Source organism: Passer domesticus, chromosome 7, assembly GCF_036417665.1.
Source record: "Passer domesticus isolate bPasDom1 chromosome 7, bPasDom1.hap1, whole genome shotgun sequence".
NCBI classification, from domain to species: Eukaryota; Metazoa; Chordata; class Aves; order Passeriformes; family Passeridae; genus Passer; species Passer domesticus.
The window spans coordinates 40855568-40868987 of record NC_087480.1 but is presented as its reverse complement, the minus strand read 5'-3'; the positions used below and the strand labels follow the sequence as shown (position 1 = coordinate 40868987).

At 40.8% G+C, this 13420-nt stretch overlaps 1 long non-coding RNA gene across 1 annotated transcript in view; it reads right to left on the bottom strand.

The window, feature by feature from the left end:
- LOC135304956 (uncharacterized) overlaps window positions 1-12267 on the bottom strand; it is a 55956-nt gene extending 43689 nt beyond the window's left edge. Inside the window, exons 1-4 of the long non-coding RNA XR_010366206.1 lie at window positions 11275-12267; window positions 7707-7919; window positions 6339-6440; window positions 5730-5828 (exon numbers count right to left, since the gene is read on the bottom strand). This is a non-coding gene — a long non-coding RNA (uncharacterized LOC135304956). The remainder of the gene's footprint in view (window positions 1-5729; window positions 5829-6338; window positions 6441-7706; window positions 7920-11274) is intronic.
- Window positions 12268-13420: the final 1153 nt, after the last annotated feature.

Sequence of the window (13420 nt, the reverse complement as noted above, 5' to 3'; positions counted from 1 at the left end):
TGATTTTCAAAAGCATAGGCTACAATTAATGATTTACTAATGCAGCTTTATTTTCTAATAAATTTATTTTTACAATGCTTTTTAGTTTGTTTTTTCAGTATTATTAGACCATATTTTGTCTGCCCTTGCTTATGGGAGTGGGAAATTTGGAGTCAACTGAACAAAAGTAATTTCCAGATGAAACTGAACATGCATATTCTACTGGGGGAAAAAAAAAGGAAAACCTAACTAAGCCACAAAACCACAAGGAAAACCACCATTTTCACACTTAGGAAGAAAAGCATTTGAAAAATTGTAATAGGAAATCCCCAGGCAATGGAACAACCCCCAGGGTTGTCAGCAACTTAGGAGACATTCAGTCATTCAGTGATGGACTCTTGAGGGAGACAATCCCACATTAGAGATTATTTGACTGCACAGTCAAAAAAATCATAGAGGAAACTCTTTGAGTCCATGAGGATTAATGACATACCTTTCTATTCTACCTCAACAAGGAGAAGTCTTCCTTGGTCAACCACACCCATCAGAACATTTTCCCATCACCTTCCTAACACTCAAAGAAAGAACCCATTGGCCAACTGTGTTCATCCAGTGGAGCAGCAGCAAGGAGATGGAATGAAGACATCAGCAAAGACAACAGAGGACAACTGCAACATCCAGTGGCTTGGCCTGACAAATTGCAGGTCAGGCTGCCTTCAACAAGTCAGTATTCTGACTGGTGTGGGTCACTCCAAGTAAAGATCATGTTTTGTTTATTTCTACTGGAAGAAGTGTTGCGGAGGCCAACAGAAGAGCCCATCAAGAGTGATATATGTTTTGGTTACAGCTGCAAGTTGCTCTGACAACCATGGGACATTCCAGGAATTTTTGCCCATAACAAAGCCTAAACTTGTCTGAAATATATTGAAGTTTCTTATAGTTCAGGCACACCTCATATGTAAATAGTCTGTGTCACTGTTAATAGAAATACTAGAGAAACTTGTTCTCCAAACAAGGTCAAATAAGGTTGCCAGAATTACTTCAGAGAGGAAAATCAAACTTTCCTATAATTCCAGTAGATGGTAAAATTCTGTAGCCTTTAGCCATCGAAGTCTGGTCCCTGAAGTGAGTCACAGTGCTGCAGCCTTAGGGTGATAGAAGTAGTTGTCAATGGTTGAGTCCTGGAGTGTCCCAACAGCCACAATGCACAGAAGTTGTGAGTTCACAACATAACATGAGCTTAGGAATCAGTGCCAGACATGACCCATCTCCTCTAACCTGAGTTTTGCCTGGTGGTACCCCAGCTACTGGTTCAGTCTAGGAGCCAGGTGAAGTCCATGTCTCCATTAACTAACAAGAATGCACCACAAGGAGGGAAAAGGTGAAAACATCCTCATTGACCTTGTGGATCTCTGTTACTGTGATACAAATCCTGGGGAAAGTAGGGTCAAAACACACCACTGAAAAAATATAAATTTCCAGCTTTGAACTTTAGCCATGCAAAGACCACCTTTTCACCTCCACGTCCCTATGATTTCAGGCCAGAGGAGCCTGGTTTAGCCTCTTGAATGGAGTGGACAGAAATTCATATTGAGCAAAGCTCTTATGTAGAACAACCAATTGTCCTCATAGCCTAGAGACCCAACACCGTGCATGTGGAAAATGCAATAATGGCACCATTAAACAGCCTCAAAGGCTCATTATTCCAAAGCAAAGATGAGGCAGAGTGAAAAATGAGTACTCACTATACTTACTTTAACAAGCAAAAGATATCAGACTTGACCAGGTCAGTCCCACATCTTTTTGACGTACTTGGAGCTTGATTTTTTTCTGCTATGTGTCAATAAGATCAAACTTCCAGAGTTAACCTCTCAATTTGCATGGCAACGAAACACAGGAGATGTCATACATTCATCAATATAGCTTAGAAAAGATGATATAATAGAGAAATATTCGCCACTGAAAGTAAAACAGAAGGACTAAATAAAAGGACTCCACCTGCTTTTAATTTGAACCCGCAACACAAGGGAGAAGTTAAAACTCAAATAGGTACATACGTTCCTTTGAAAAGCTAGATCTGTGCCTGAACAAAAGAAAGAGGCTTTTCACTTACCTCCTGTGGTATCAAAGAGCCCATTAAAAACCAATAAAATATTATGAAGCTTTTTCCCTTTGTGAAAAAGTGCAATTAATATCCTTCAGCAGATGATTATTGATTTTTATAAAGCAATTTACAGGCTTCTAAAGTCATGATTATTCAACCCTCCAGGGGCCAAAAAGGAAGAGTTTTCAGAAGTAGGAATCATATTCTCATTTCCACATCAGCACAGCCAGAATTTACAGACTTCTTGTTAGGTTTTTGTTGTTTTTGTTTTTGTGGGGTTTTTTTGCCCCTAGGATATTTTTGTTGTTGTTGATGTTGCAGTGCTCCAGCACAGGATTAACCCTTTTTTTTCTCTCCCACCTGAGACAGATTTCTTTCGTGATCTGTTCTTGAAGTATATTGCCTGTCAGATATTTATCCGCTGCTCACGGCTGGTGGGTTGGATGCTCAGCAGAGTAGACTTTGTGTCAGAAAACCAGCAGCTGCTCATATATCACAGTGGTCATTAGCAGAGGATCATTCTGGACCTTTGCCCACAGCACCTTGCTATGGCAAGAGAAAGGCTATAAAACCCTAGGCCCTGTCAGCTGTTGTCATTTAGGTGAGAATTTATCAGGTCTCAGAGTGCCCTCTGACTGGATTATTATGAATAATGAATGAAGCTTTATGCCACACTGAGGCATTAATAAGACTGGGATGACTGGGAGAAATTCAGTACAACATCATAGCAGTAACTTTCTGCGAGCGAGTACACAGCTGGTGGGCTTGCTGGATTCAGCCTGTGCTAGACACTGCCCCTGAAATGAGGAGCTCATTTAATTATTGAGCAAGGAGCACAATGCTTTTGGTTTAGCCTATGGGTGGTATTACTGACCTGCTCACAGAAAGCTTGCAACAAAAGGCTTTCTACCCTCTAACCAAACTCATTTTCTGCTCTTAAGAAACTGGATCACTGAGCCCTCCCCAAAATAAAAACAGTGAATGTCAATCTTCATATTTACTATTAAGCCAGCTTTTAAAAAAAGGATATGTAAGAGCAACCAGCTAACAATAACTCCCTAAAATCTCCTGACACAGAAGTCATCTAACCTGTTGGTGATAACTCTGGGGATATTTGCCAGGATTACCAATTTTCTTCATTGTTTTTCCTCAGTTCATTCAATATGTATCCCTACGGTGCACAAATGAGAAACAGGGAAGGAAGGAGACAAAAAAAGGCAGCCACTGACCTAACTTGGAGGGGGGGGGAAAGCAACAACAACAAAAAAAGCAGATGCACAGCAGAGACTATTGGCAATAATCTACCTCCTGGTGTGGCAGTTCCAGCTGCACTCCAGAGGAATGAGCCCACAGAGCTGACAAGCACTCGAGGCTGTCATTTATCTTGGTACCAGCTCCACTAGGAAAATTATTTTATAGGGCTGGACACACTTTTACAGACTCTTTAATACCTTAGGTGCATAATATTGTTAAAACCTTAGGCTCGCAGTACCTCATATTATTGTGATCTCAGCAAAAACAAAAACTGCATGGCCTCTTTTGGATAAACATGTTCTCCAAACTTACTTTTTGTTTTATTTTTCCCCCTTTAATTTGGCATGCAGTCTCCAGGAAATCCTTGATAATATCAGGCCAGATCTTCACTCTTCCAAACAGCCCCAAATAAGGAGGCAGGGAAGGAGGAGCCAGCCTGAAGACTACCAACTGTCTTTCTGGTCAGACAGAAACATGTAATTCAGGAGGAATATTTCAACTCATTCCTCACACACAGGCAGTGCTGGGACGTGGCCCAACTCTCACATCAGCCTCTCCATTAACTGTTTTTACAGCAGAGCCACTGATGCACAGCCAGATTATGAACAGAGGCAAACTTTATCTTTTTCAAAGGGAAAATGCCTTCTTGGCAGGGGCTGGACACACCCATTTGAAAAGGTTCAGTTTCCACCTTGCTTACGGAGTGACAACTGGAGAGCAGGAGAACCACAAGGAATGGCAGACTGGGCACTGACACCGACCATGGGCAGCTCTGAGAGCCAGCCCCGCCACCAGGGACAGCCTTGGGCACACAGCCCAACCAGAACTTCAACAGCAAACATGTCAGACAAATTTGAGAAGCTTCTCTCCAAAATATTGTCAACTTGGGTGCAATATTAACGCTACAAGTTTTAAAATATACTCATACCATAGGAACTCTCAAAGCAAACATTAGGTACATTAAAAGGCCTGCATTTGTCCCAGCTCAGTTTCTGCTCTTTGATCCTAACTGCTTTGACCTCATTGAATCCCAGGTAGGACCCATTTTCCAGTGTAATGTTCAAGATTTGGTTATTTAAGAAAAATCTGACCAGGAAAAAGAGGGAAATACCCACAAATACAATTTTTTTGAATGACACATAAATTCTTAGGGCAGCAAATTCATTGTAATAAAGGAAGCCCAGTTCAGTCTTTATTTTGGCAATATGGTGCCTTTCCCACACTTCTACTACTTTTTTGAGAAAAGCAAATTGTAAAAAGACGACAATCCCTTAATTCCTTTATTGCAAGGAAATAATGTAAAATGTTTTATTTTCATTATTTCAGTGCTAGACATCTCTGATTAAAAGAAAACTTGCTGTAATCTGGAACTCTGAAACCCCAGTGTACAACTACTGAAATAGCAAGATTCCTATAGATGTTTCATTTTACTGGATTAGAAATCATTACTGTCACTCACTGTATTTTTTTAATAGTATCTTCATATTTTTATAGCTTTGATCTAGAATGCCTCATATTTGCATCCTGCCATTTTTGTTATGTATAGGGAATTTAAAGATGACAGTGCAGTCGTGTATGTTTTTTTGCTTGTAGATGTTTTAATTTATCAGTCTTTCTCACAATGAGTCAAGAATGAAAATAGTCCATGCTTAATTCACACTGGCGAAAAAGCTTTGAAAAGCTGTTTAGAAAGGTAGGAAACAAAAAACTGAGATTTCTTTTTTTTTTAATTTAATAATCTTTATGTCTCATGGTGGTTTTCATCTTAGTTAGAGGTTTTGTATGTTCACAGCCTTTCTTTTGTAAGGACCTCCTATTAGGAGGTCCTAGTTTAAAACTAGACACAGTCCTGTTTTGGAGGGAGGAGCAGCATGAATGGCAGTAAAAAGAAGACTCTCACAATTAATTGAAGCATCAGGCAATGGCTGGGGCACCAACAGCACATGCTACTTTCCTGAGATTCTTAAAAACAAACAGAAAAGTGTTTGCTAAAGGCATATTTATAAATGGGGTTACATACCCTTGAAAGACATCATCTTTTCAACAGCAGAACAGAGCCAGGAGAAACCTGCCCAGTCTTGGCAGCCTGAATCCTCCCATGTCAGAAGAGAAATCACCAGTGGCAAACATGTTTGTAGAACTTGCAAGAAGTTAATTTTAGTTTCTTTTGTGATTTTTAAATAGCCATTTGATATTATAGATGCCTTGCTGCAAAGTAACATTGCCAGTGACACCTAAAATGTGAGAAACTAATGAAACATAACTACACTTCTTTTTTTGACTTCTTTTCTTTTTAAAGTCCCTGGACCATGGTAGCAGTGCAGTTACCTGTGCAGTTACTCCTAAGCAGTTGTAATGTTTCAAGCTGTTCTCAAGTTTAAAAAATGATTACCACAATTCACTGCAAAGTGATGTTGAGAGGCAATCCATCCCTCACTCTCCTTCCTGGGATCTCAATGTCTAGGACTTACACAGGGCAAAACAGTGATTCCTGAGGAAGGAAGGGGAGAACAAAAAATCTGTTATTTGCAAATAATGGCCAAAAATGCAGCCTTAGAAGCACGGAATAATTTGTGAATTCAGCTGCATTTTGATGACTGAAAACAGCGGAATACATACATAAATATATAAACAACTAAACACATAAATTTAAAGTTCCCTCCTCTGAGCAACATTGAATTTCCACATGGCAACTCTCCCATCTTTTTTCTAGTGTGCCATTATAATGGGAAAAATATGTTGGGGGAAAAAAAACCACCCTCTCAGCAGAAAACCCCCATCTCAGATGCCATGCTCACAGCAAAGTGTCCCATCCCATACAAAGTCAACCCTTTTCATTCCTTTGAGCCACCCAAGATTTTCGAGTGTGAGCACCAGAAACAACCTGTATGTCCACACATGCACCAGCCCTTTGGAAGGAAGGATCCACTGGTGAAATTGTGAGAGCCAGGAAACAAACCTTCCCTTCAGTCCCCATCCCTCCACACAAATCATCTGGTACCTTATGGCAGAGGTGCTGCAGCTCCTGGCTCTCTCCCCAGGCTGCTTTTTGCTGTCAGGGGTGTTCTGCATCGTTCCATGGGAGCTCTATGGGTTTCCTTCCCTAAAAAGGGAGGAAAAAAAAAAAGTAATAGAGATGAGTCCAGCTGAGTTTCACAGAATAACAGAGGCAGACATGGGCCCCATTGGAAGGGAGCACAGTGGGTCACCTGGTTCCAACTCCTGTCCAAGCAGGGTCATCCCAGAGCCCATTGCAATTTTACAGCCAGACAGTTCTGGATTATCTCTGTTGTTGGACACAGACTCCAATTTTTACTGTGGATGAAATCTACAGGCAGCCATACTCATTTTAAAATGGGACTCTGCATGCAGGGAAACAACACTTTGTGTTTTCATTTTTTGGGTGCATAATCTAGGAACACTGTTATCCCTATCTTTTCATTGCAGCTGAGTTAATGGACGCATGTAAGAACACAAATACTGCCTAACCTGCTTTATTTTATTATCAGCAATAATGAGTAGCAACCCATTAGTTGAGGTATACACTGTAAAATTAATGAGAACCCAGAGTCAATTAAAATAACAACAATTAGGCCATTTTATTGATTTTTCAGCTATCTTTTTTCTGTAGCAATTTTGTGGCACATACCACAGATCATCTGTGTTGTATATTTCAATGCAGATGATCATTTCTATTTAAAAACTGTTTTACTTTATTATGACTGAACAAGACATGCTGCTTTAAAAAGTCTGCTTTACTGTTACATATCTAAACTATGCCATTTATACGATTTTGTAAACCTTTAAACCATTTTTCAAGCTTAAAATTTCTTAAAAGTTGGATTAGGAGAGTCTGGGATAGGTGGAAGAAGAGAATAGTCTTTCCCACCCCATATTTTGTATGTGTTAATTCAAGGTTCTCTTCTGGAGTAGAACTTTTTTTCCCCTAAATTTATTTCCAACTACTTTTGTTTTCCTTGAGGGACCTTTGAAACACTATATTGCTACTTTTCATGTTTTTTATTTGCCCTCTGGAACAATAAAGGCTCAAAGGTTCATAAATATGCATTCTGTAAATGTATTATGCTGACAAAGTGTTGCTCAGATAGCTGCTTTTGCCTTTAGGGAATGAATAAGTTTACAGCATGCTTAAAAAACAGTGTAAGAGGAAAGAGAGAGAGAGAGAGAGAGAGAGAGAGGGAGAGCTGTGTCAGCGTGTGGGCTGAAAATGGAACAAAAGCATTATCCTGAATGCACAGAAAAGAGAAAATAAAGTTAGGTAAGACACTACAGCTAGCACCTTGCAAGTTGCAGGGGTGGGGATTTGAGGGTGCTGCTCATCAGTGATGTGCCTGAGAGGGCATCATACCTTGTTTTCCAGGAAGGCTGCATGGACAAAGAGCTCAGAAGTCAAACTTTTTTTGCTAATTTTGGCACATGAATTAGGGTAACTCCTTTGTTCTTCCCAAAACATTCAGTTCCTGGCAGAGGCCTTGTCCTGGCTCCTTCTTATCTGATCAGACACAGATCTGCTTCAGTCACCTCTGCCTCACTGGAAGCTCAGGGCTGGTGCTTGTCAACACTTTTAGCAGGAAGAAAACATTTAGCAATTAGAAATACCATTTAAACACATCCAGACTGGCTTATTGATGTTGATGTGACAGTAGGCTTTGACAGATAAGACTCCAGACCTGGGAACTGGGTTTGCTCAGCAAAGTTTTGGCAGGGGGGCAACAGGTGGCTCCTGTGAGAAGCTGCTGGAAGCCTCCCCCAAGTCTGATGGAGCCAATGCCAGTCAGCTCCAGGCTGCTGGCCAAGGCTGAGCCCAGCAGCACTGGTGGTGCCATAATTGGAATAACATATTTAGGGGACAGGCAGGAACTGCACAACAGAAACTTCAGTGAGAGAGAGAAGAGAGAAAAGAGAAAGCAGCAGCTCTGCAGACACTGAGGTCAGTGGGGAAGGAGGGGCAGGAGGTGCTCCAGGTGCCAGAGCTGCCCCAGGAGCTGCTCCAGGTGTAGAGATTCCCCTGCAGCCCCTGTGCAGCCCATGGTGAGGCAGCTGAGCCCCTGCAGCCCAGGGCAGTCCATGGGGGCAGAGATCCACCAATAAACCTGGATTCAGGAGCATTGCACAGTGATGCTTCTTGTCTCCTGGGGATGCAATGCAGAGCTGAGCCAGCCCAAGCTGCTTCCATTCCCACCTGGAATGGTTTTATGCACATCCACAGACATGCTCTGCCTCCACTCTTCACAGGATGGTGACTTCTCCCAAAGTCATTTTCTGTACTTATGGCTGAACAAATATGCCAGTACTGCAAGGCTACAGGTGATCTCTTAGACTTACAAATTTTAAGCCCCTGACAACTCATATGGATAAAATCCAAAAGGATAACATAGCCAACCGGTTGCTACCCCTAATTTTTTAATAATCTTTGAGCTACTGGCTCAATGTCTCTTAAGCACATCTATTTTCCTACTTAATTATCTAGCTTTGTGTCTGGTTCTTTTCTTGGTGAGTGTCATGGAATCACCTATTTTATTTACCAATACTGGCTACTAAAGTTATTTTTTGTGACCTGAGATTGTCTTAAGCTACCTTGGTCATTTAAAAGCCAATCTTTCCTGTTCTCCTTCACTTCATTCCTTTATTTTATGTTACATTTCTCTTAGGCCAACATTAAATATTTAAAGCTTCTTGATATTTTTTTCATAAGATTTTTTTCTATTCTTGCTTTGTTTCTTCTTCTCAACAGTAGGAAAAAACAATTTCCATCTGAACAGTTAAAGGATGCTCCTTTAGCCATGTAAACAATTAACAATGGCTGCAAAAGTAAAATATCAACAGAGTACAATACTCCCAATCAAATAATGTCTGGCACGTTGTATTACACTGCTCTCAAAAAACCCCAAAACCTCTTACTTGAAACCAAGTTAGAAATCTTGTATGACTACATACCATAAAGAAAAGCCAAGTTTACAATCTGAAGTTGTTCTCTTCAGAGAAGGCAATTCTTAGCAAAAATAATGACCAAGCTGTGGCTCATCACACCCTTCTCCCAATGCTGCAGAGAGAGCATTGCGAGATGTGTTTCTGGTACAGCTCTCAGGACACATCAGTCTGCTTTGCCGGCTGGTGCTCAGCAAAACCCCAGACACCGCTTAGGGCACGCCAGGAGTTTGAGAGCACAGAGCCTTCCTTGAGCCCTCTGACCATCCCCGGTGCCCACCCGGCAGCGAGAGCCGGGGGGGTTCAGCGGTGCCGCGGCTCCCCGGCTGCCGAGCCCGAGGCACATCGGAGCCTGTGCCGGATGAAAGGGCTCGAAGGGTGCAGCGAGGGCTGTCTGGAAGCTTTGCCCCGTGCATGGGGATGAAGAGGCACTCAAATAATCACATCTTCTGCTGTGAACACACGAACTGATGTTCTGGCTTTGCCCCTCTCGCACAGAGCTTCCGCGAGAAGCAGCAGGGGTCTAACAGCCTACAAAGCCTCAGCTTTAGCCTGGAACTCTCCCTGACAGGAGAGTAAAGTTTGAAACAGAAAATATGATTATTTCACTAGTCCTCTCTGTTCTTATAACTCCACTGCAGCCTAGCACAGCTCTGACCACAGGCAGACAAATGCCCAAAACATGAGAATTTTTCCTAGTCTGCATCACAGGTCACTATATTGTTCCACTGCCACTTTAACCATCCCAAATTTGCTTTGCGGAAAAGCACTTCCTCTGTTTGAGTATATATTTATTTCTATAAAGCTCATTTTTTCTGAGGTAAAATTATTAAAATGGCCATCTTTGATGTATACTGTGTTCCTACATCTAGAATTGGAATGTTCACCCAGTTATTTCTCAGTCCAATTCTTCAGAGACTGGATTCAATGCAAAATAAACTCATAAGAAAAGGCCTACTTGCAAAGCACAGAATTAAAAAGGAATTTCATTGCTTGAGACTGGACCAATCTCCCTCTTTCCCAACAATACAGGACCAGTAAGTTTCTAAAATTTTTTTCTCAAAATAATTACAAGATTAACTTGCAAAAATGGAGCACAGCATTCCAGGAATAAATCTGGGGCAAAAGCATTAAAAAACTCCTGGTAAACATATTATTATTAAGGATACGAGAGTAATAATATATGTTTTCAGGGCAAACCTCAATACCCATTCAAGTGACAAATTAATTTAGTACCTCCTCAACTTGTGCCAAATGAAATGGCACTGATGCAAACAAGTGAACAAAGTCAGATTGTTGCCTACCAGTTCCATCATACCCCTTGACTGTAAAAACAAGTTTTCCTGATATGGACCAGTCTAGGTTTTAAACTGAAATTGTAAGCAATCAATTAAGGATGAGGGAAGGGGGGATAGAATAATCCAGTTGTCAGCCAGGTTGTTCAGTCTGCAAGCATTCATTGGCAGAAGAAAGGTGAAAGTCATAAAATGAAGAGGGAAAAAATAGGCTCCTGGGCTATTCAAGACAGAGACAGACACAGTGTGAGGGTTTCCAACAGAAAGATAACAGATCAAGACAGGGGATACAGATGCACACATGTTCTGCATCTCTCCCATAGATCTAGTTTAATAAAGCACAAATGATGATCATTTTTTTCTTTTTTTTATCTATTATTAGGTTTTTTCAAGTGTGTAAGTGTGTCTTAATCAAAAGAACAGTTCCATACAGCTCTTGACATCAAAGAAGAGCATTTCTAAAGCTATTACAGTATCAAAGTAATATTCTGTGCAGAATCTAAGGTGAACCATTGGAATAATCCTTCTGGGATAGAGATGAAAAAATGCTGCATTCAGTGTTGCCCAGAAGCATCCAAAGCAATCTATCAAAAAAGACATAAAAATATTGGGCCACACTTACTTGATGCATGTACTCACCACTACTATTATTTTCCTCCATTTTCTCTTTGTCTGCTTAGCTACTAATCTTACCTTTGTCTGAAAGTTCCTGCTGTACATATGAAAGTACCAAGGCTGATTAGTGAGTCACAGGAGGAAATGACCTCTGATGTGCTTCAAATCCATGCACCTTTTATGTATTTGAATCACATTATGAAGAAAAAAAAAAGTGTTAAGGCAAAAATAGCATCATTGTAGCAGCACTAAGGTGAGAGTGCTGGACATGAGCAATCCTTTTCATGTGCCCTTAATACATTTTCACTGTGCTATTAGAGATTTCTCTTCTGCTTCTGAATATACATTTAAAGGTGAGCTAAATTTAACCACAGAAGTTTAGTTGGATAACCCATTTCAGTAAAAGACTTTGCTAATCCCAGCAACCATCGATTTAATTGTATGCCCAGTACAATAGAGAGGTTTCTCCCTTCTGTGTGATGGAGCACCAGTTTCCTTGCAGAAGAGATGGGCAGTCTGGCTGCTGCTGTGGTCAAGAGAACAGAGGGGGTGAGGGCAGAGGGGGACAGAAGGTAAGGAGAAGTTACCAAACACAAAGAAGCTCTTCCATCTGACAACAGTAGTTAACTTGCTTCTTGAACTTAACATCTGGTAGCATTTCATCTTCTGAACACTTGTAAAACCTTATGGTACTTTAGACAGTGGGAGTTCCTTTCCAAAAGGAATTTTAACAGTACAAAGAGACCACAAAATCCATTTCTTACTGGGCATGGGGGTCTCTAATTCTCAACTCACAGCTTACTTCAAGAATACCCTTGAAGTTCTTCCTTTGTGTAGGTTTTTGAGAGCAGTTTTAACATTAATTTTCAGCAGGGATAATATGCATATATGGAAAGGTTGCCTCTATATTCCTCATCATTAAGGATAAATGTGGGTAGATACAGATATTTTTTCTCCTTAACTGCCTAATAAGGCCAGTATGGGAACCAAAGAAAACTTCATTGCTACCAAAACACATCTAACATTAATATCCACAGAGGAGGATACAATATTTTGTGAAACAATGGTTCCCACCTTGGGCAGTGCCAAGGGCCTGTAGTGGGTAAGGAACAGCTTCCCATGCCCTGGAAGGCGGCACAGTGGCATGGATGCCTTCCTGCTGCCACAGGGGAGGGTGGCAGTGATAGCATGGGATGCTCTGCCCCAGGGCAGACAAACACATCCAAGGAATGAAGCCAGTTAGAGGCTACCACGTCCTAATTCCTTCTTCCCTCACAGTGCTGCTAAAGCTATGCTGGAAATGGAATTAAATGAAGACAGCAAAGATTGATATTTCGATATTAAATGAACTCTAAAGGAACTCCAAAGTGCAAGAAGCACCAAGAGTCACCCAGCCACAGGGACCAACACATTCATCATAGGCTGTAGGAACTGTTTGCAACCAAGCTTCACTCACAACACAAATGTAACAAAATCCCTTCAAAGAGGTTTCTTTCTGACACATTTGTCTATTGTTGCATGATGGCTGTCATTAATACATGGAATTTACACCTGCTCCTTTTGGGAAAGATTATTTTCAAAAAGCAAAGGATTAAATGAGGATGCCTTGCTGACTACTAAGTCTCTGGAGCAGCAGTGCACTCTGCATTTGCCTCTCTCTCTAAATCAGCACCACCCCAAAGCATGAAACAAGCCTGTGATCACAAGAAAAAATGCATTTTGGGTCACAGCAGGTTTGGATTGCAATGGTTTTGCCTCAGTCTATGAGACAGCATGGAATAAAGAGCAAACCTGGAATGAATACTAAGCTTTGCATAAACACTACTGCAATTAAAATAGGGTTGAAGTACTTGCAAATACTACAGTTTCATCAAGAACCATAAAATTGGAGAAAACTATGAGGAATTGCAAAATTCATTTATCAAAAGGAAAAAAAGAGCAACGCATACCAGAACAAAAAAAAAAAATTTCACTGTGGTAGAACATAAGATAATGCATTATAGAAAAAATAATGGAAAGCAGAATTCTTTTCCATCCAAATTAAGTTTGTTCCAGAATTTATTTTAAAGCAACTGTAGAAGTAGACACACCTGAAGACAGATCTTTAAAAATATTATGTTCGTAGATCAGATGAGGAAGGTTCCAAAGTAAAGGAACCAGGCAGCAGTTTTAGCAATGCAGATTCAATCTGGAAGATGGATTCCGAACAACCTCAAGCACATAA